Genomic DNA, 21462 nt, shown 5'->3' on the forward strand with positions numbered 1-21462 from the left:
CTTAGTTTGGAGCAGACCTGGGCGGGGTGCGGCGGGCCAGCCGCCAATTTTCCTGCATCCAGAGGGTTGATGGTCTGGAGAGATGCCCACCTAGGAAAGGGAGCTTGTCAGCCCCACCTCCTGGCAGGGTGGGGGCTGCTTCCTGTTTTCCTGCCTGGGCAGGCAGGGAGGAGCCCTGTTCCTGGCTTGTGGGCAGGACAGTCTGACACTGTGCGGGGAGAGGGACAGGGATTGAAGGTGTCCTCTGGCTCAGACAGTAGAAGGGAGGATGGGGCTTTTCTCAAATCGGAAAGGTTGCGACCGCCGCCTCTGTTCGCACTGTAAGACCACTCAGGGAGCTGGGCTGGGCCATTCAGGAGGCCAGTGTGGCCAATTACTTCTGATTTTAACAGATTTGCAGTTTATAAAGCACATTTGCACATAACCTCTTTCCAGCCATAGAACAACCATGCGTTAATAGCAGTCTGGTCTCAAGGATGGACACTGAGGCTCAGAGAGTGTAGGCAACTTGCCCACGAGCACTCAGGAAGTGGCCAGGCAAAGGCTTGAACCTGGTGGCTCTTATCTCTAATTGTATACTTTCCTTTTCATATTTCTCTTTAAAGCTGAAGCCTGGTCTGGGCTGGTAACTTAGAAAAATTACAGAGGTTTTCTTTCTAAGTCCTTTCCAGTTGATTTATTTGGACTTTTGAAATTCCTCCCAGAAGTTTTTTGCAGCACTCATAACTATCATAGGGCCTATATCCAGAATAAGTAAAAAAAACCATAAAACATATGAAAATGTGCAACTTCATTAGTAATCGAAAAAATGCAAATTAAAATTAAGAGATGCATGAGATATCACCCAATGCCCATCAGCTTGGCTGAAATAAAAATGAAAAAAAGGGGCACCTGGGTGGCTCAGTCGGTTAAGCATCCGGCTCTCGGCTTCAGCTCAGGTCATGATCTCAGGATCCTGAGATCAAGCCCCGAGTTGGGCTTCGTGCTCAATGCGGAGTCGGCTTGTCCCTTTCCCTCTGCTCCTACCCCCACTTGCGTGCTCTCTCTCTCTGTCTCTAAAATAAATAAATAGAATCTTAAAGGGAAAAAAAAAAACTAACTGTGCCAAGCATCAGCAAGGATGTGAAGCAATGGAAATGGCGATGCATTGCTAATGGAGCTTTACGTTGGTACAACCGCATCGGACAACAGTCCTGTCTTATCCTAAAATTAAAGATGTACCAGCACTTCCACTGTTAGCTCTACACCCAACAGCAAGGCACAAAAGATAGTTGGAAAGAGACTCATCATCATCTTTCATAGTAACTCCAAACTGGAGACAATCCAGAAGCCCATCAGCAATAGATGGGTAACTGCCGTGTGACGTGGTCTCTCATCGGGATACTGCACAACAAGGAGAATCAATAAACTGTAGTCACATTTGACAGCACTGGATGAACCTTCCACACATAATGGTGGGCGAAAAAAAGGCAGACCCAAAAGGACACCTTCGGAATGCTTCCATTTATTTATTTATTTATGTGAGATTTTTATTTATTTATTGGACGGGGGGGGGGGGTAGGGGCAGAGGGAGAGGGAGAAGCCGGCTCCTCACTGAGCAGGGAGCCCGACGCGGGGCTCGATCCCAGGACCCTGAGATCATGACCTGAGCTGAAGGCAGACGCTTCACCGACTGAGCCACCCAGGTGCCCCCTAGGCTCCCATTTATATCAGGTTCACAAAACAGGCAAAGTGAAACGGCTATTAAGTGTGCTGCTTGGATGGTAAATCTGTAAAGAAATAAGGGGAGAGGGGCGCCTTGGTGACTTGGTCAGTTGAGTGTCCAACTCTTGATTTTGGCTCATGTCATGATCTCGGGGTCATGAGATTGAGCCCCACGTTGGGCTCCATGCTGGGCGTGGATCCTCTCTTGATCCTCTCTCCCTCTCCCGCTGCCCACCCCCCCCCATGCTGTCTTGCTGAAAAAAAAAAAAGAAGGGGATGATTACCATAAAAGGCCATATATAAATACTGTCTTTGGATGCAGGGAGGTTAATTGGGAGGGTGTACAAGGAGAGCTTCTGAGGTCCCGCCATCAGTCTGTTTATTGACCCAGGAAGTGGTTTATGATAATTTATTAAGCTGTACATTTTTGGTTTGTGCAGTTTTCCCTATATTATATTTCAGAATACAGAAGGTTAAAAAAAAAAAGAAAAACACCTTCTCCCAGGGAGTAAGAGACAGTGTCTTGAGGAGGCTAAGAACTTGCCACTTACATATCCACCCAGCATCTGAGGTTTCTCCCAAATACAGCCACCCCAGTGAAAACCCTTCTGATACTGGAAACTGGGAAGCTTATCCAAGCAGCCTATCCCAAGCTCTGCCGTAACACGTAATTGTGAAGTTGGGACTTCTCATCAGCCCACACTGAGCATGTTGCCCTCAGCTTCCATTGGTTTGTGTCCTGTGTCTGCCTTCCTGTGCGGTAGACGGGCCCTCAGGGGCTTACTCATCTTTTAGCGAGTTGTCCCCAGCATCTAGCAGAGGGAATTACACCGGCTCAGTCTCAGGAGGTCTGTGAAACACAAAATAAATGAGGTGATGAAAAGTCCTCAAAGGAGAGAAAGAGAGGAGAGTGTGTTCTAGGCTCAAAAGAAGCACATTTGAATAAAATCAAGGATTGGCCCAGTGGCCTTCTGGAACACATGACCCCGAGCTTGGCTTGTGTTCCAAAGATCTAGATCAAGTCTCGCTTGATAAGCTACTGTGGGAACATAGGAGCTTGGGGAATGTCACCTGGGAACATGTCAGAAACAGTGGTTCCTGTGAGGTCCCTGTGGCCAGCCCACAATGACAGTTCTTAGCTTAGACAGTTGCTGTGTGTGTGTGTGTGTGAGAGAGAGAGAGAGAGAGAGAGAGAGAGAGATTATGTTTACCGCCTGTCATGTGACCCCTCTCCCATACTGGGCTGGAAGCAAATGCCTTCTCTGGTTTTTCTTGGCTATGTCTTAACCAATGCTATATTCTTCCCTCCCATTTTCCATAATCCTTCAGCAAGAGATTGACAGGCATGAGCTGTGTGTGGTTTCTTCTCTGAGCAAAATCCAGGGAAGCTTCCCTTCCACTAACAGGTGAGCCCAGGGCTCTAACCCTCCAGGCTTGGCACACGGTAGGCCTTCCAAAACTATATGTCGAGTACCTTATTTCATCTTTATAGCCTCGGGCTCCTGATGTGGTGTCTGGCGCCAAGTGACTCTCCTCAACAAGGGTTTGCCGAATGAAGGATAAAATATGTGGAATAAAGGACTGATGAGTGTCAGCCATATTTGGTCCCAGTGTTGAACTGTGAACCCTCATAAGGACACCCCGAGTCTGGGTTCACGTGAGCGTGACTGGAGCCAGCAGGAGACGGGGCCCCCGAAGAGACCAGGTCTCTGACGTAACTGTGGGTGGTTCCCGGGGACTTCCTATGGAACGTCAGCTCCCTGACTCATGCTTGGAAGTGACTTGAGATCTCCTGCTTCCCTTGAGATGCTTATTCCAGGAAGGGACCTGCCTGTACGGTCTAAGGCCGTTCCTGCTGATAAAAAAACAAAACAAAAAAAAACCCCAAAAGCCCCCCAAAAACCTAACACACCTAATCCTGAACTCTGTCTCCTGCCACCAACTCGCTCATTGTCCTTTGTTCTCAGTTTTTGACAATCCCAGTTTAGAAACCCTCCCCGGCCCTGGAAGTTGAAATTCTCCCAGTCTTTGGCATAACCTCTATCCTGCACCCCTGTGGGTAGGCATGGAGTCCAGTTGTTCTGTCTCCTGGATTCCTTGATTGCTTGATTGCTCTCCATATCGCTCCTACTTCTCCACCCGCGGCTTCTGCCTTCCTTCAGGCCTTCATCTTGAGCCTGGACTACTTACCGCATGGCCCAGCTGGCCTTCCTGCTATCCAGTCTCCCCTTGGCTGTCAGAGTTTTGTTTTATTTTTATTTTATTTAAAGATTTTATTTATTCATTTGAGAGAGAGAGCACGAGGGGACAAGTAGAGGGCTAGAGGGAGAGGGAGAAGCAGACTCCCACATGGAGCAGGGAGCCTGACATGGGACTCCATCCCAGGACCCTGAGATCATGACCTGAGCTGAAGGCAGGCGCTTAACTGAGCCACCCAGGAGCCCCAAGAGATCTGTTTTATTTTATTTTTTTTAAGATTTTATTTATTTATTTGACAGAGAGAGAGAGAGCAAGAGAGGGGACACAAGCAGGGGGAGCGGGAGAGGGAGAAGCAGGCTTCCCACTGAGCAGGGAGCCCGATGAGGGGCTCGATCCCAGGACCCTGGGATCATGACCTGAGCCAAAGGCAGATGCCTAACGTCTGACCCAAGAGATCTGTTTTAAAAGGTGCAACTGCTGTATCACTCCATGTGTTAAAAGCCTGTTTGTTATGCATTCCTCCAAACTGAAACTCAAGCTCAAGGGCACAGAGCCGACCTTTGCAGAGAGCTGACCTTTGCAGGCCGTCATGTCCCGTGGCCTCCCCTGCAGCCCCCACCCGCCCCGCCTCTCTCTGTCTCAGGCGGCCCACTGCTTCAGGCCTCTGTGTGTCTCCAGGTGGCACACCATTCTTTTTGGCCTAGAGTGCCCGTCCCACCTTTTCCACTTGCTAAACTCTTCATCCTTGAAGTCCCACCTCCAATGGCCCTCCTCTGGGAATTCCCCCCCCCCCCCCATTCTTCCAGGCAGATTTATTTGATGTTACTTCTGTGTGTTTCTGTGTTGATCTGGATGTCTGTTCCACGCTCGACTGTGAGCTTCCCTATAGCTTAGCCTTCTTTGTAGGCCTCGCCCCAAGCATGATGCTCAGGACCCCGTAGGCACTCAATAATAATAAAGGACCTGATTGTATTTGATTGTTGCTATAACAGAAAATGCAATAGGCCCAGTTCCCGCTCCAAGACAGGTGCCCAACGCTGAGGGGAACGTACTTGATCTCCGTCACATTGGTCTAAAGCAGAAGTTATGGCTACACTGGTAGAAAGAGGTAGGTGGGCTTTAGGAGTAGAGAATTCAGTAGGAGGGACATTTTGCAGAAAGAGGCTTCCTCATGCAGTCATCGTACATCCAGAGCCAGTGAACTGGGAGCCAGGATTCCCGATTTATGCCCCACGGGTGGGATGATGGGATGGGGTAGGTAAAATAATGCATACCCCTCCCCAACATGTCCACCTGTGAGTATGTTTCATTACATGGTAAAAGGGTCTTCGCAGCTGTATTAAGGACCTTAAGATAGGGAGGGCAGGGGTGCCTGAGTGGCTCAGTCGTTAAGCATCTGCCTTCGGCTTAGGTCATAATCCCAGGGTCCTGGGATCGAGCCCCCCATCGGGCTCCCTGCTCAGCAGGAAGCCTGCTTCTCCCTCTCCCACTCCCCCTGCTTGTGTTCCCTCTCTCGCTGTCTCTCTGTCAAATAAATAAATAAAAATCTTTTAAAATTAAAAAAAAAAAAAAAAGATAGGGAGGGTAGCCTGAATTTTCCCCAGAGCTTCCAGTCAGGAATGCAGCCCTACCAACACCTTGATTTTAGCCCAGTGAAACTGAGTTAGCCTTCAGACCATAGAACCACAAGCTGATAAATGGGCATCCTTTTAAGCCGCTAAATTGGTGGTAATTTGTTACGGCAGCGATAAAAGCTAATACGGGATGAAAACAGGTAATTCATGCTCTGGGGCAGGAAACCTAGTGGAGCCCTTGCCTCGAGGCACGGACAGACCACCCTTTTAAACCTGGAGCAACACTTTGCTATGTCATCTGTGCTTCTTGTGGCCATAGATAAAACATTGTATTTCCACACTTGGCACTTATTCACAGAAATCTTATCCTGGAAAAACAATTCAGCAGCCTGTTCAAAACATTCTTTCCTGCTGGGCCATGGAGTTCTTTGGTGCAATTCCAAGCGTGAGGATCACAGATATAATTTACTTAACCTTACTTTTTTTTTTTTTCTTCTTGATCAAGCCCTGTGCTGTCTATTAAAAAAGGCGAGTAGGAAATCCCTTCTTTCCCTCTAGGATCGTGATGGTGTCTCTGCTCAAGCGAGCTGACTTGCAGTCAGGAAACAGGTGGAAATAAATGAACAGCTTCCCTTGGGGTGGGCCTGCTATGTGCTGGTCCTTCCCCAGGCTCCCCAGGGTGCTCTGGAGTGTGGCCCTATTCCTGGGCTTAGCTGTAGGGCAGCCGGGAGCGCCCGGAGCACTGAATTAAGAATTGGGGCACCTGGGTGCCTCAGTCGGTTGAGCGTCTGCCTTCAGCTCAGGTCATGATCCTGGAGTCCTGGGATCCAGCATTGTAGGGCTCCCTGCTCAGCAGGGAGTCTGCTTCTCCCTCTCCCTCGCCCCTCCCCCCACTCATTTTCTCCCTCTCTCAAATAAATAAATAAAATCTTAAAAAAAAAAAACCCAAAGGGCGCCTGGGTGGCTCAGATGGTTAAGCGTCTGCCTTCGGCTCAGGTCATGATCCCGGGGTCCTGGGATCGAGTCCCACATCGGGCTCTCTGCTAGGCGGGGAGCCTGCTTCTCCCTCTGCCTCTGCCTCTCTCTCTCTCTCTCTCTGACTCTCATGAATAAATTAATAAAACATTTAAAAAAAAAAAAACCCAAAAAGAATTGGGAAGCCTCAGGGCGCCTGGCTGGCTCAGTCGGTAGAGCATGCGACTCTTGATCTCGGAGTTGTGAGTTCGAGCCCCACGTTGGGTATAGAGATGACTTAAAAATAAAATCTTAAGAAAAAGAATCAGGAAGGCTCGCTTCTCCTGGCTGTGGTTCCCCCTGTTCCTGCCGTGGCCCCTACTCCCTGTAGGTCTTCAGTCGCAGTCTGTGAAATGAGGGGGTTGGCTGAGATCGCCCCAAAGGTTTAGAGAGTTGGTAGCTCTATAAAAATGCAGTTACTGAAGCAGCAGCTCTGGGAGAGTTGACTGCCTTTTGACAACACCTGGCCCTTGTTATTCCAGTTTTGCTGTCCTGTTTCTCAGCTCCAGACAGTGAATTCTGTCTGGCTTTCCCGTTCTCTGAGACCCTTCCTCCTGGATAACCCTGGCTGCACTTAATTTCTATGGGTAACTTTTTCTGTGTTGGTCAGAGGGTCTTATGCTCCCCCGCCACCAAAGTCACTCACTCAGGAAAATTACCTAGTGAGAAGTCTTTTGCAGTTGGTCACTCCTGCCAGGCACCGTCTTCTGCCTTCCACTTAGGACTGCCAGGTATATCTGCACAGGCCGAGCCCGCAAAACTCCGCGAGTATCTTCCGATCCTGGCCTTCCCGGGCTTAGTCCATTAGGCCTAGGTTGTAGCACATAAAAATAATTTTCCAGGGGCAGCTGGGTGGCTCAGTTGGTTAAGTATCCGACTCTTGATTTCGGCTCAGGTCATGATCTCAGGGTCATGGGATTGAGCCCCGCGTCAGGCTCTGCACTCAGTGGAGAGTCTGCTTGAGATTCTCTCTCTCAAATAAATCTTTAAGAAAAAATTAACTTTCCAGAAAAACTCTGTGTCACTAAATCAGAGGCCACACGGGGTGTCCGAAATGATGCCATTTAGTCTCCCACCAGCCTGCTTCACGCATTGACCTTACCTCCCAGAGGTGTGGCCTCGGACCCAGTCCAGTTTCCTAGAGGAAAGAGAGGATTAGAAAAGAAAAATTAACTTGCTTAGGGTCCATTCTGCAAGGCCTTGCCCAGATTTGAGGCAGACTCAGCCTTGTGTCTGGGCCCTGGTTGTGCCCCAAGACTCTGTAGAGGTTAAGAGCGTGGACTTTAGGTCTAGACGGGTCACCTGCTGTTGGTTCCAGGCAGGCCGCTTTACAGAGATGCTGGTAGGCATAGGTTGCTCTGGTTCTGTTAAGTAGAGGGCCATTGAAAGAGCATCCACTGTAAACAACAACAACAACAACACAAAACCAAAAAAACCTACCTGACAGGCTGTTGAAAGGATTAAATGACCTAACGCAAGGACAGCGCTTAGCGCATTGCCATCCAGGTAGTGAGCACGCAGCTCGTATTAGGGTAGTGAACTGCTTGGGACAGGGTAGGCTCATGGCTGTGGGATAAGTAAGTGAACGGGTCTCGATGACACCCGAGTTGAGGATCATCTAATACGAGGAAGTCCCTGTGTTTTGAGGTGTGCTGTTTCCGAGGCTGGGTGCAGAACCACGGGAAGAATTACCAGGAGATCTCAGGAGGCGTTTGCCTGGACCATGACCCAAACACACTGGCCTGCCTTTGCACCGGGCCTAGCGTGGACTGCTTGCCTGGTTTCTTGGTTTCTGTGTTTCCGGTTCTAAGGCTTCAAGAAAAACACCACGGCACAGGGCTGGCTCAGATGATAGCTAAGATGACAGAGGACATACAGCAAGAATTGTCTGGTCTGGAAAGACAAAGGCCGAAGTGAAGACATAGGTGGGAGGACAGAACACTGGGGTTTGGCTTGTGGCTCTACCCATGACTAGTTGTGTGACTTTATTTCCACGAAAGGTATGCATGGGCACAGTTACAAGGATCGGGTAGCGACTCAGGCTTGTCACCACCACCCAAGAGTGTCCTGGCCCAGCTCTCTGCCCCTTCCCAACCATTTCCTGCTTCCCAGAAGCAACCACTTTTTTTTTTTTTTTAAGATTTTATTTATTTTATTTTATTTTTTAAGATTTTATTTATTTATTTGACAGAGAATGACACAGCAAGGGATGGAACACAAACAGGGGAAGTGGGAGAGGGAGAAGCAGGCTTCCCGCTGAGCAGGGAGCCCAATGCGGGGCTCGATCCCAGGACCCTGGGATCATGACCTGAGCCGAAGGCAGACACTTAACGACTGAGCCACCCAGACGCCCCAAGATTTTATTTATTTTAGAGAGAGAGAGAGCATGTAAGCAGAGTGAGGAGCAGAGGGAGAGGGACAAGAAGACTGCGCGCTGAGCGCAGAGCCTGATGTGGGGCTCGAGCCCACGATCCTAAGATCATGACCTGAGCCAAAATCAAGAGTCAGATGCTTAACCGACTGAGCAACGCAGGCGCCCCCAGAAGCAACCACTTTTAATTCTTGAAACTGCTTTTATCATAGCCGTTATTGTGAGCCTGTCATTCTGGAAGATGAAAGATGTAGCTTTCATTTACCTGTGAGCTTCTCCCATCCCTCCTCTTTGCCAGGACACTTTCCTTCCTCTGTGCCCCCAGGGTCTTAACTCTTTATTCACTGTCAACTTTATCATGACCCTGGAAATGCCAGGAGCAGCTGAGCCCTTAGTGTACTTGAGGCCTTTTCCTTTGCTGCTTAATTTTTTTTATTATTCCTGGAGTAATGAATTGTCTTTGTTCACTTGCTTGGGATTCTGTGTACTCATCACTGATTTACCCACAGCTCTCTGTTAATGTGCAAATCTCCATTTACTCAGAATAGGAGGAGTTGCCTCAGTTTCCCTATCCTAGGCCAAGTGAGAAGGTGAATGAGCAGGAGATTGGAGGGAAGTCAGGGATCACAAAGGTGTTGTTGGCCGGTGATAATGGTTACTGTCTGGAACTTTCTTCCCAAACGGCCAAACCAGAAAGTAATTATAGAGCACATGAAGGGATGCTTCCTTGTGCACAGTGGGGAGTGAGGCATGTCTAACTCAAGACGCAGGGTTGGCTAAACCTGTTTATAGGGCCATAACGGGTTTGGATCAACTCATAGATGATTTAGCTCCTAGGTGACTTTTTATGAAGGAAAGCCTCAGCAATTAAGGGTGTCCTTATGTCATAGGGAAAGACCTGAAACTCACACAGCCCTTTTGGAGGCCTTCTTGGAGGCAGAACTTGGGGCTGATTGGACGGGACTGATCCGATGGCACTAATGATATCTTTATGGGAAGAGGAAAAGTTTCCTCTAGTGCCTTAAGAAGACAGTAACTATCATTGTGATGATGGTGATGGGGTGGTCATCTTCACAGCCTGCTCCGGGGATGGCTGAGAGCCCAGGGGTTTGGAAAATGTATTTATTTCCACTTATTCTTAGTGCCAGTTGAACATATTCAGAATGTCTTTTGTTATGGGAAATGGGACATAAAGCCCAGTTGGTAGGAGAGGGCCCTAAGTGCTTGGGGTAGGTTCCCAACCACAGAGTGAGGGCCAGGCCTGGGTCATGACCGGCTCTGAGCCTTTGAGACCCTCCCAGCCTCTGCTTCCTCATTTGCAAATGGCTTTCCATAACAGTGCAGGCCCACAACTCCTCATCTGCAGTTCTGAGATCCTGAAGCTCTGGGAACCTAAAAGTTTAGTTCGGAGTGTGGTACCCGACCCGCACCTGTCTGTGCCTATTCATAGTCTTGGTTATGTGCCCATCTTAGAATGGAAGGTCATCGGATAGGCTGCAAAGATATTGATTGGAGGGTGTTGCCCAAATCCCAAAGTTCTAAATTCCCAGACATACCTGAGCCCAGGAGTTTGGGGTAAGGGACCGTGCCCCTGCAGTACCTACTCCATTGTGGTGTTGGAAGAGGTTGAATGGGATACCTTATGTATAAAAGATGAAGCAGTGTGCCAGGCACATAGTAGGTGCTTAGTCAACGTTAGCTGTTATTATTGGTTTTAGAATCCCACTTGTAAGACTAGGAACAATTAGATTAACCAAGTCCGATTTCCTATGATCAGTCAAGGTCATATGAATGAGTTTGAACCAGAAAGAATGGAAATAGCAGCTTGGCGTGTAGTAGAAAGACCAAGAGACAGAACTGGGTGCAAATCCTGCCTCTGCTGTTTACCACCCCAGTGACCCTGAGCAAGTGCCTTAATTTCTTTGCCTCAGTTTTCCATCTGTATAATGGGGATAGTAATACCTGTCCCATGGGATGCCTGGGAAGCTCAGTCAGTTGAACGTCTGACTCTTGATTTCCGGCTCAGGTCATGATCTCGGGGTCGTGGATCAAGCCCTGTGTCGAGCTCTGTGCTCAGTGGGGAGTCCGCCTGAGATTCTCTCCCTCTCCCTCTGCCCCTCACCCCTGCACTCTCTCTCACTTTCTCTTTCTCTAAAATAAATAAATAAATCTTTAGAAATAATAATAATAATACCTACCCCATGGGGTTCCCCTGAGTATTCAGAGAAACCCAAGAAGCCAGTATATGGGAATGAATGGCTCCTGACAGATACGCTGAACTGGGCACATCAGCTATGTAGTTTTCTTGCCGAAAGTGCATAACCTCAGTCTAACCACGAGAAACATCAGACAAAGCCAATGAGGGGTGTTCTATAAAATAACTGACCAGTATTCTTCAAAAATGTCAAGGTCTTGAAAGACCAGGAAAGACTAAGGAGCTGTCACCGACTGAAGGAGACTAAGGAAATGTCCCAGGTGGGATCCCCGAGTGGATCCTGGAACAGAAAGACGACAATAGTGTGAAAACGGGAGAAATCCAGATTAATTCCATAGTATAGTTAATAGTATTGCACCGAGGTGAATTTCTTTGCTTTGATGATTTTCCTATGCTATATAAGATGTTAGTTAATATAAGGGGAAGCTGAGCAAAGATGTCCGGGAACTCTGTCCTATTTTTGCAATTCTTCTGAAAGTCTAAAATTATCTCAAACTAAAATATTAAAAAAAAAAAAAAAAAGAATGGTATGTTGCTTGGCAAACCTTAGTCAGGGCTAAGTGAATGTGTGTTCCCTTGCTCCCCTGGGTCATCCTGGGGACAATGGAGCCCCCCCCAACACACACAGAGGGACTGGACAGTGGTTTCTGAGGAGCGAAAGTATGACGGATCCAGGCTGCATCAGAGGAGGGAGACGTTCTGGTGCCCGAGCCGTAGCAGAGCCGACTGCCCCGGGGCTTCGGCGGAATCGGTGTGGGACCTCCGTGCTTGGTCTCGCAGACATGCTCTGCCAGCTTCCATCTGGCGCTCTGGGCCCAAAAAGAGTAGTGAAGCACTCTGCAGTCAGATCATAGTTTGAGCTCCAGGGTTGTTACTTATTATCTCGTGGGGACCTTGGGAAAGTTACTCATCTGTGATAGGAGATAATGTCCTGGCATCTGGGCTCACTGGTTTGAGGAGCGGGTCCAGAATAGGAAGCCAGTGCTGGTGCTCTTTCCTCTCCCAGCGGAGCCTTCCCAGATGACACCAGCGGAAGTACCCTCTGCCCTCCGGGGTCCCTGTGGCACTCACTTTGTGCCCTGCCGAGGGCCCTTTCTGGGGATGGCCTTTGAAGGTCCATGGTTGGTGTGTCTTGTTTGCCCCATGACCTGGAGCTCCTGTAGGCCACCGGGCTTTGCACGTAGGAAAATGTACAACTGTGGTGAGTGGGTGAATGAGCAAGTGAGTGAGTGAGTGAGTGAACAAATGAGTGAGTGAACGAATGAATGAGTGAGTGCATGAATGAATGAGTGAATGAACGAATGAGTGAACGAGTGAGTGCATGAATGAATGAGTACGTGAGTGAATGAATGAGTGAGTGAATGAATGAGTGAATGAATGGACACCCCTCCCGCCTCTCTGAAGCAGGGCTATGTACCACACATGATTACTGGCTCGCACAGCTGCCCCATGTCAGGCTGTTCTCCAGGATGACTTTAGAAGTGTTCAGACCAAACACACCCTTTTATTATGATTTTTCTCCCCCTTGCTTGGGTGCCAGTCACCTATCCAGAAAAAGCAATTAACTCCTTTTCTTACACTGTTTGAACATCTCAAGCCTTAAAGCTGTTCCCTAGTACTTCAGAATTCTCCAGGCCTCTCTCCTTGCTGCTGAGAACTTTTTGCCACAGGAAATCAGGCTCATTTTAAGGGCCAAACAGTCACTAAATATAGCCTCCCAGCACAGATATTTAAAGAGCTGTGTTGATGATGTTATGTCTGAACAGAGAAGAAGGGGAAGAAAATAATTTTTTTTTTTTTTTTCTGGAAAGAAGAACGAAGTTACACAGTGTCTCTGTGGGTCTACGGGGAACAGAGCGACTGTATGGTGTCAGCGACTTCATTATGGGATCACCAGGTGTTCGTCATCAGCTTGGGCCTCAGGATTTAGGGTTCTGGGGCCAGGCAGTCATTTTTTTTTTTTGTAATTCCTTCTCATCTCTATTTAAAAATACCTCCATGGGCGCCTGGGTGGCCCAGCTGGTTAAGCAGCTGCCTTCGGCTCAGGTCATGATCCTAGAGTCCTGGGATCGAGTCCTGCATCGGGCTCCTCGCTCAGCGGGGAGCCTGCTTCTCCCTCTCCCTCTACTGTTGCCCCTGCTTGTGCTCTCTGTCAAATAAAAAAAATCTTTAAAAAAAAAAAAAAATACCTCCTGCCCCGGAGAGTGACCTCAGACAAATGTGCACTCCCTGCCAAGCCCAGGAGAGCTGCCCTCCCCCAGCCCCAGGACCAGAAGGGGGTGGAGGGGGAGCCCACCCTGCATTATCCTCTCCCAGACGCTGGCTGACGAGCAGCAGGTGTCAAAGGCAGAAGAAGGAGTGGGATGGGGCCCAAGGATCTTTGCCACCATGGCATGGAGGGGGTGGCTTTCATGGTGGTGGATGGCTTCCCACCAACTCCCTCTTCCGGCTTCCACCTTGGGCTCATTGCATGGTCAGGATAACGTCAAGAGAGTATACAACTTTGGAGATGCTGTTTTGGTTACTCAGATATTCCTTCTATAATATAAATAGGGCTATTTTAGGACTTCTCCAGAACTTTCTTTGGGGCTGCATTTATTATTTCTTTGGGAGAGAAACGTCATAGCTCTTTTTGTAAGAAACTGCAGTGAACTATTTTAGTCTTTATCTGAAGATGTCTCCATATCACCATCTTTTTTTCTCCTCCGTCACAAGCATGATTTTATTGGTACTTGTTTGCTGATCAGTACGCATACATCATGAGTCAATGCTGTTATTTAAAAGTCTAGGCAATGTAACTGCAATGCTTTGCTTAAGAGTTACTTAACCAAGGGCACCTGGGTGGCTCAGTCAGCTAAGGGTCTGATTCTTTGTTTCGGCTCAAGTCATGATCTCAGGGTTGTGGACCAAGCCCCGTGTTGGGCACTGCACTCAGTGGGGAGTCTGCTCAAAATTCTTTCTCCATCTCCCTCTGCCCCTCCCCGCCAAAACTAAATAAATAAAATCTTAAAAAAAAAAAGTTACTTAACCAGTGTTCCAGCTTAAAATTTGGAGACATTTTATCCACAAGTAGAGGACACCAGAGCTCAGAATCTTCAAATATTTCTAACTCTCAAGCCTTTTATGAGGAATGTCCTGATTATACAGGATGTGATTCCTTACGCATTATATCCACAGGCCATTAACAGGTTTGGGGAAATTCTGGGCCTTCCTTCCCTAGCAGGATCTTGCCCCAGATAGTATGCAATTCTGATAAGGAGATAGAAGAACACGTAGAACACACAGAGACAATGCTAGTAGAGAAAAAAACACAAATATGAAAGAAGGGTCATTTAAAATGCCTATGTCATTTGGGGTATGTGTATTTTAGAGAACTTTTTATAATGCTCTTCACAGCCTATGGAATGTTAAGTTTACATCAAACAAAGCCTTTCTTAATCCAACATTCCACTAATTTCTGGCTTTACTAAAATTAACTAGCACATGATTTTATCTCTTAAAAAGTCATTTGTACTGGGGCGCCTGGGTGGCTCAGTCGTTAAGCGTCTGCCTTCGGCTCGGGGCATGATCCCAGGGTCCTGGGATCGAGCCCCGCATCGGGCTCCCTGCTCCGAGGGAAGCCTGCTTCTCCCTCTCCCACTCCCCCTGCTTGTGTTCCCGCTCTCGCTGTGTCTCTCTCTGTCAAATAAATAAATAAAATCTTTAAAAAAAAAAAAGTCATTTGTACTTATTTAAAGATGTATTAAAACCTGGGATGTGGTGGGATGCCATGCTTCTTTAAAAGTATGTTTCCGGAATTACAGAAAACGTGCATTTCCAAAATGGTTGATGAAGCTGCTTCTTAGAATTGTAGGAGAAAGAGTATGTAAGAACCACCGCTGAGACTGGTCTAAGAGTACTTTGTCTCCCACTGCATTTGGACCTGAAATATCCTCAATTAGATTCTGGTTCAGCTGCTAACTTGCCTTTTTGGCCCAAGATTTTTTTTGGCTCCATGCCCAGTGGGGAGCCCGGTGCAGGACTTGAACTCACAACTCTTGAGATCAAGACCTGAGCTGAAATCAAGTCAGATTCTTTTTTTTTTTTTAAGATTTTATTTATTTATTTATTTGAGAGAGAGAGAGAGAGAGAGAAACAGCATGAGAGGGGAGAGGGGAGAGGGTCAGAGGGAGAAGCAGGCTCCCCACTGAGCCAGGAACACGATGTGGGACTCGATCCCAGGACTCCGGGATCATGACCTGAGCCGAAGGCAGTTGCTTAACCAACTGAGCCACCCAGGTGCCCTCGAGTCAGATTCTTAACCAACTGAGCCACCCATGTGCCCCTAGATTTCTTTTTTTTCAAGGCCAGATTAGATGACTATTTGCTGATCTTCTTGGGGGTTTTCTTTAGTGCCTGTTCAGCAGAATTGATTTTCCTTCTAGTCATCTTGGCTGCAAGCAGTAACCGTGGACACAGTGGGACAGGGGCAGTGCCAGGTGCCTGTGGTACCATAGTGAGAACCTTCCAGAAGTCAGCAACCTGGACACTCCTCCTGCTACCTGAGCTGCTGGGATACAAGCTAGAGGGAGAATAGCAGATGGAACAGGATTAAGATCCTGCTTCCTTCCCATCACACTGTTGGTTCTTTTTCTCTTTCTTTTTCAAAAATATTTTTATTTATTTGAGAGAGAGACCGCGCGAGAGGAGGAGCAGAGGAAGAGAGACAAGCAGCCTCTGCTGAGCGTGGAGCCCGACTCGGGGCTTGATCCCATGACCCTGAGATCATGACCAGAGTTGGATGCTTAAGCGCTTAACCGAACTGAGCCACCCAAGTCCCTGCCTCTTTTTCTTCAGCACTTTTAAGCTATTTTGTGGTATTCAGGCACTTAATTCATCTAATTGTTAATCCCTCATGGATAATCTACCTTTCTCTCTGATAGTTTTTTCTTTTCTTTTCATGTGGTGTACCATGTGCACTGGGTGATTTATTTTATTGTTTTTGGAACTTGTTTTGGGTTTTGCTCTAATTTTGGAAAATTCTCAGCCATTATCTCTCTGGTTATTGCCTTTGATTTCTTTATTCTCTTCTTTGCAACTCCTATTAAGTGTATTGTGGAATTTCTCATTTTGCCCTCCATTTTATTTAATGACTCTTTCATATTTCTTGTCTATTTTTCTTTCTGTTTTTACTCTGAGTGATTTCCTCAGATTCATCTTCCTATTCGCAAATTCACTCTTTGGTTGTGTCTAATCTACTCTTTGATTTCTAGAATATCATTTGGTTCTTTTTAAAACTCACTTGCTCTTTATCTGTAATGTCTTATTTTTGCTTGATGGTTTCTATTCCATCTTGTTGAATATTTTATTTTATTTTATTTTTATTTTTATTTTTTTTAAGCTTTTATTTTTAAGCAATCTCCATACCCAGTGTGGGGCTTGAACTCACAACCCCAAGATCAAGAGTCACATGTTACACCCACTGAGCTGGCCTGGCAACCCTTGAACATTTTAAAGTCCCTTTTGGGGGACTATTATTTATAATTCTGGGGTACTTCATTTCTGTTGAATCTGCTTTTTGTATAGCATTTGATTTTCCCTGTATCTTTTGTCATTTTTGTCTGTGAGATCGTCTTTGGTGGAAATTATATTCTGTGGGGTCCTGCACATGCCCTGTATTATGGAGGTGTCCCATGGGACAGTTACATGGTTGTCTCTACTAGGCCCTACAGGGCTCATTGGTTCCAAGTCAAGTTTTATGTGATTTTCCAGGGCAGGACTTCCACGCTGCATAAATAGTTGGGGAACTGGTCACACACACGTAGTGCTGGCCAGAGACTCTGGCTTCTTTCTGGTCTCCCCACCAGAGGTCTCTCCAGAACTTACAGCTTTGTCCAGGAATTCTGTTCCAGATCCCTGGTGCACACACAGTCAGTGGTCTCAACTTTGGTCCCTTATAACGTATATCTGGTTTGTTGATTCTGTAGCATGTGTGTTCAAATCCCATATGCTGTAGTAGCTTCCTGGTACCTGGCCATGCTTTCATGTTCATCTACATGTTAATAACAGTTTTAAATGTTTTTTTTTTTTTCCCCTGGGGGTGCCTGGATGGCTCAGTCGGTTAAGCATCCAACTTTTGATCTCAGCTCAGGGTTGTGAGTTCAAGCCCTGCATTGGACTCCATGCTGGGCATGGAGCCTACTTAAAAAAATACATTTTTTTTCTAACATGTCTATATATTATGTGGGAGAGATCTTACGTGTGACAACTCAGGCTGCTCTCTTTACCCAAGTGTTAGTTCCCTGCTATTCATCTTCTACAAAGCAGCCAGAGAGATCTTAAAAATCAATCAATCAATCAATCAGGGGTGCCTGGCTGACTCATTCGTTGGAGCATGTGACTCTTGATCTTAGGGCTGTGAGTTCAAGTCCCACACTGGGTGAGGAGATTACTTAAAAAAGAATAAAATCTTAAATAAATAAAATAGAGGTGCCTGGGTGGTGCAGTTGATTAAGTGTCTGACTCTTGGTTTCAGCTCAGGTCATGATCTCAGGGTCATGAGATCAAGCCCCACGTAGGACTCTGTGCTCAGCGAGAAATCTGCTTCAGACTCTCCCCATCCTTTGGCCCCTCCCCAACCCCCACCCCCATGCTTGCACGCACGCTTCTCTCTCTAAAATAAATAAATAAATCTTTAAAAATAAAATAAAAAACATAAATCTAATTATTTCACCACCCTGCTTAAAACCTTCCAGTGGCTTCCTGATTGCTTAGAATAAAACCTACCTTCATTAAGTGATCTGGAACATCCTCTATATGCTGCCCCTGACGCCCTCACCAGCCTCATTGTGCACTGGCCTACAGCCTTTTGGTCTTTTGCCTGTCTTGCTCCTGTCTTGGAAACTTTGCATCTGCCATATGCTCTCTGCCCAATTGCTGCCTCTTTAAATTTTTTTTTTTTATTCATGAGAGACAGAGCGAGAGAGAAAGGCAGAGGGAGAAGCAGGCTCCCAAGGAGCAGGGAGCCCGATGCGGGACTCGATCCCAGGACCCTGAGATCACGACCTGAGCCGAAGGCAGACACCCAACCATCTGAGCCACCCAGGCGCCCCAATTGCTGCCTCTTTAAAGGGGCTTCTTCCGGCACCCCCCAAAAAGCTAAGCTATACCCCAACTCTCTATCGTATTATTTCATTGTGTTTTCTTCATAGTACCTATCACTGGGTAGGATCATCCAGTCATTTTTTGGAGGGGGGTTATATCATCTGTCTCCCTCCCCTGCCAAGGCTGGAGTGGGGCTCCATGAGCAACAGAAGAATCTGTCTTATGTACTGTTGATCCTCAGCCTCCCTCACGGTGCAGTGGGGCAGAAATTAACCTGGAGCTTCTCCTCTGTAGGTTAGATCACTCAAACCCCTGCCACCTCTCCAAAATTCCTACCTAGAATGTCAGGTCTGGCCACAAGGCTGATTCCCTGTGTGATCTTGGGCAAGTCACATCACTAATCCCAGTCTCCACTTCCTCACCCCTGACATGAGGGTAACTGTGCGTGGTAGAGTTTCTGTGAGAACATGATGTGAGTGTTCTCGTGGCCTAGGGAGAGGCGGGGCAGAAATCCCTCACAGTTAGGAGTAAAAGTATTCATGTCTCCGTGAGGGGCTAGATGGGTGCCTCTGCCAACATCATGGAGCCCTGTGAGACTTCGCTCCCCATGTCCTAATCTCCTTCTCCTTGGTTTTCTCCACATGTTCTTTTGTCTCTGCTGTGGCTATATTTTGGGTGACTGTGTGGATGGTAAACTCCATGTCGCCCCACCAACAAATAAATTTTGGGGGGCTTTGCTCTAAGTGTCAGGTGTAAAAACCAGATCCAGCCCTCACGGAGGCTCTGCCCTGTCCCTTGAGGGCAGGGGTCCTGTTGTCCTCTTTGGCTTGTTCTCCAAAGTTCTGTCAGGGTTCTGAATACGTGAGTTAGTTGAAATGCCTACCTGCCCTGAAGGTGTTCACCATTCAGTGCGTCAAGTTTCCTCAGTGCCTGCAGTGCGGGGCGCCAGGTATCAGTGATGAATCAGACTTGATTGCTGAGTTCAAGTTCCTCCTAGACCCAAGGAAGAATGGGCGGTGGCGGGGGGGGCCTAGTGGTCACTGCAGTCTGCTAACCACAGAAGCAGAAGATGCCGACGTGGGTGGGAAGAGCCCAGGAAGGCAGGATGAATGGCCTCAAATTGCTTATTCAAGAGCTTATGGCCACACTGTGGCTTGCAGTGATTCTAAACCTGACGGCCATGGGGAAGACGGGAGAAACTCAGTGCATACCAGAGCAGCTGGGAAGGCCTCAGAGGACCAAGGGGAGGAGCTGAGGGGAAGGGAAGGGAAAAGTGTGAGTGAACAGAGGGTACAGCACACACAGGCTGCAGGCTGACGTCCTGGAGGCTGGATTCTTTCCTGGGCTTGTTTTGTTTGGCTCACACAGTGTTTTTTAAAAATTGGGACTTGATGTCTTTATATGGAGAACACACTCTCCTGCCCCCACGGTCCTCACCACTCTGAATTTTCAGCCCTGACGTGCCAAAACACATTTATGGAACCAGCCCAGACCCCTGCCCTAGCCACTGAAAACCCAGGAGAATCAGTGGAAAAGAGGATTAACAGGCAAGGTCAGCATCAGGAATACAAGTGCTGGGAGCAAGAGATATAAAAATCAATTGTATATTTTCCTACGTAACAACAACCAGCTTGAAAGGATCTTAGAAAACAGATCCTATTCACCGAAACAGCAAGATCATAAACACAGCTTTATACAAATCTGAACTCTCCAGGCATTCACTCAAATCGTATTGAGTGCCTGCTGTGCATTTTGTTTTAAATTAAAATTTAAAAAAATTTTAAAATGTATGTAATTTTTGAATAGGCAAAATGAAAAAAAATTTTTTTAATTAAAAAAGAATTTTGGGGGCACCTGGGTGGTTCAGATGGTTAAGCGCCTGCCTTCGGCTTTGATCATGATCTCCAGATCCTGGGATCGAGCCCCATATCGGGCTCCCAGCTCAGCAGAGAGTCTGCTTCTCCCTCTCCCTGTGCCTCTCCCCCTCCTTGTGCTCTCTCTGTCTCCCTCTCTCTCTCCCAAATGAATATATAAAATCTTAGAAAAAAAGATACTAAAAAAAAAAGAATAAAAAATAAGTTAAAAAAATAAAAAAGAATTAAAAAAAAAAAAGTGAAAAGATCCCTCCTACCCTTGTCCCCCAGCTGCCTCATTCCTGTTCAACTCCAAGAGAGAACCACTCCTTTACTAATCTCTTGTTGAGTCTCTCCAAATATTTTCGTGTACAAGCAAACATAAATATCCTGAAATATGACCCTCTTCCCCACTTTTTCTACAAATGATAGTTCAGAATCTTGCTTTTTCACCTAACCAACTATCTGGGCAGTCTTTTTATACCAGCATATAAAAGGCATCCTCATTCCTTTTTACGGCTGGATAGTAAAAAAAAATATTTTTCAGATAAAACCATGGGCTCCAGAGTAAAATTGCCGGGGTTGGAAACCTGCTATGATTTTGAACTAATGATCTCTGTGTGCCTCAGTTTTTAAGGTAGAAGTGGAAATAATAGGTACCACTCATACCGTTAGTTGTAAGAATTTAGTGAGATGATGCTTATAAAACTGTTTAGTTCAACAGTTGCCGAAAGGGGTGTCTTAGTGAGCTTTCTCAGCTGCTTTTCTCATTCTCATTATAACAATGAGGGGTAAGGAGTGGCTTGGGGGGTATTTTAGATAGAGGAGCCCTGTTAAAATCATAAAGTTTACTGAGCGATACAAAGCAGATGAATGAATGGAGAGACACACTTTGTTTCTGGATGGCAACTATGGAATTTATAGAAATGTGCGCTCTTCCCAGTGTAATTTATACTTCTCCCATGTGCAACTGAAACCCTGGTGGAGGATTTATTTGTGGACTCAGGTTTTTCTAAGATTTATCTGGAAGAATAAATGAGAGTAACTTAAAAACTTGCGTCGAGGAGAAACTTGCCCTGCTAAATATTGAAACATGTTTTAATGATTAAAACTGATGTAATTAATGACTTAAGCATAAACAGATCAGTAGAATAGAATTAATAGCCCAGAAACATACGTTTATGGACATGTAAATTAATTGTATGACAGAGGGGACCTTGCAAGTCAATGGGGATGGAAAGATCTTTTGATAAATTAGGCAGGGTTAGGCATTTGGTTAGCTGTTCATGGGGAGAGTCTCACCTCAGGCTGCATGCTTAGATAAATTCTAGATGGATTAAAGCATTAAATTTGAGAGGAGGGAGAAATCAAACCATTAAAATAAAAGCCCTTGAAGAATATAGAAGGAAGCTTTTGGGGAAGAGGAGGGCCTCTGAGTTTTATTTTTTT

At 46.7% G+C, this 21462-nt stretch overlaps 1 protein-coding gene and 1 long non-coding RNA gene across 4 annotated transcripts in view; one reads left to right on the forward strand and one right to left on the reverse strand.

The window, feature by feature from the left end:
• HIP1 (huntingtin interacting protein 1) overlaps nucleotides 1-21462 on the forward strand; it is a 147867-nt gene that overhangs the window by 6895 nt on the left and 119510 nt on the right. The window lies entirely within an intron of this gene.
• LOC145721512 (uncharacterized) lies at nucleotides 1504-19727 on the reverse strand. 2 transcript variants are annotated; one of them, XR_014145241.1, is made up of 4 exons: nucleotides 19044-19727; nucleotides 7594-7629; nucleotides 7151-7301; nucleotides 1504-2554 (listed from the first exon to the last, which is right to left on the reverse strand). It is a non-coding gene; the product is annotated as an uncharacterized LOC145721512 (long non-coding RNA). The 2 variants fall into 2 exon arrangements; XR_014145242.1 differs by having other exon boundaries at nucleotides 7594-7855.

This window comes from Leptonychotes weddellii, chromosome 5, assembly GCF_054177405.1.
Source record: "Leptonychotes weddellii isolate Sample4059 chromosome 5, ASM5417740v2, whole genome shotgun sequence".
NCBI classification, from domain to species: Eukaryota; Metazoa; Chordata; class Mammalia; order Carnivora; family Phocidae; genus Leptonychotes; species Leptonychotes weddellii.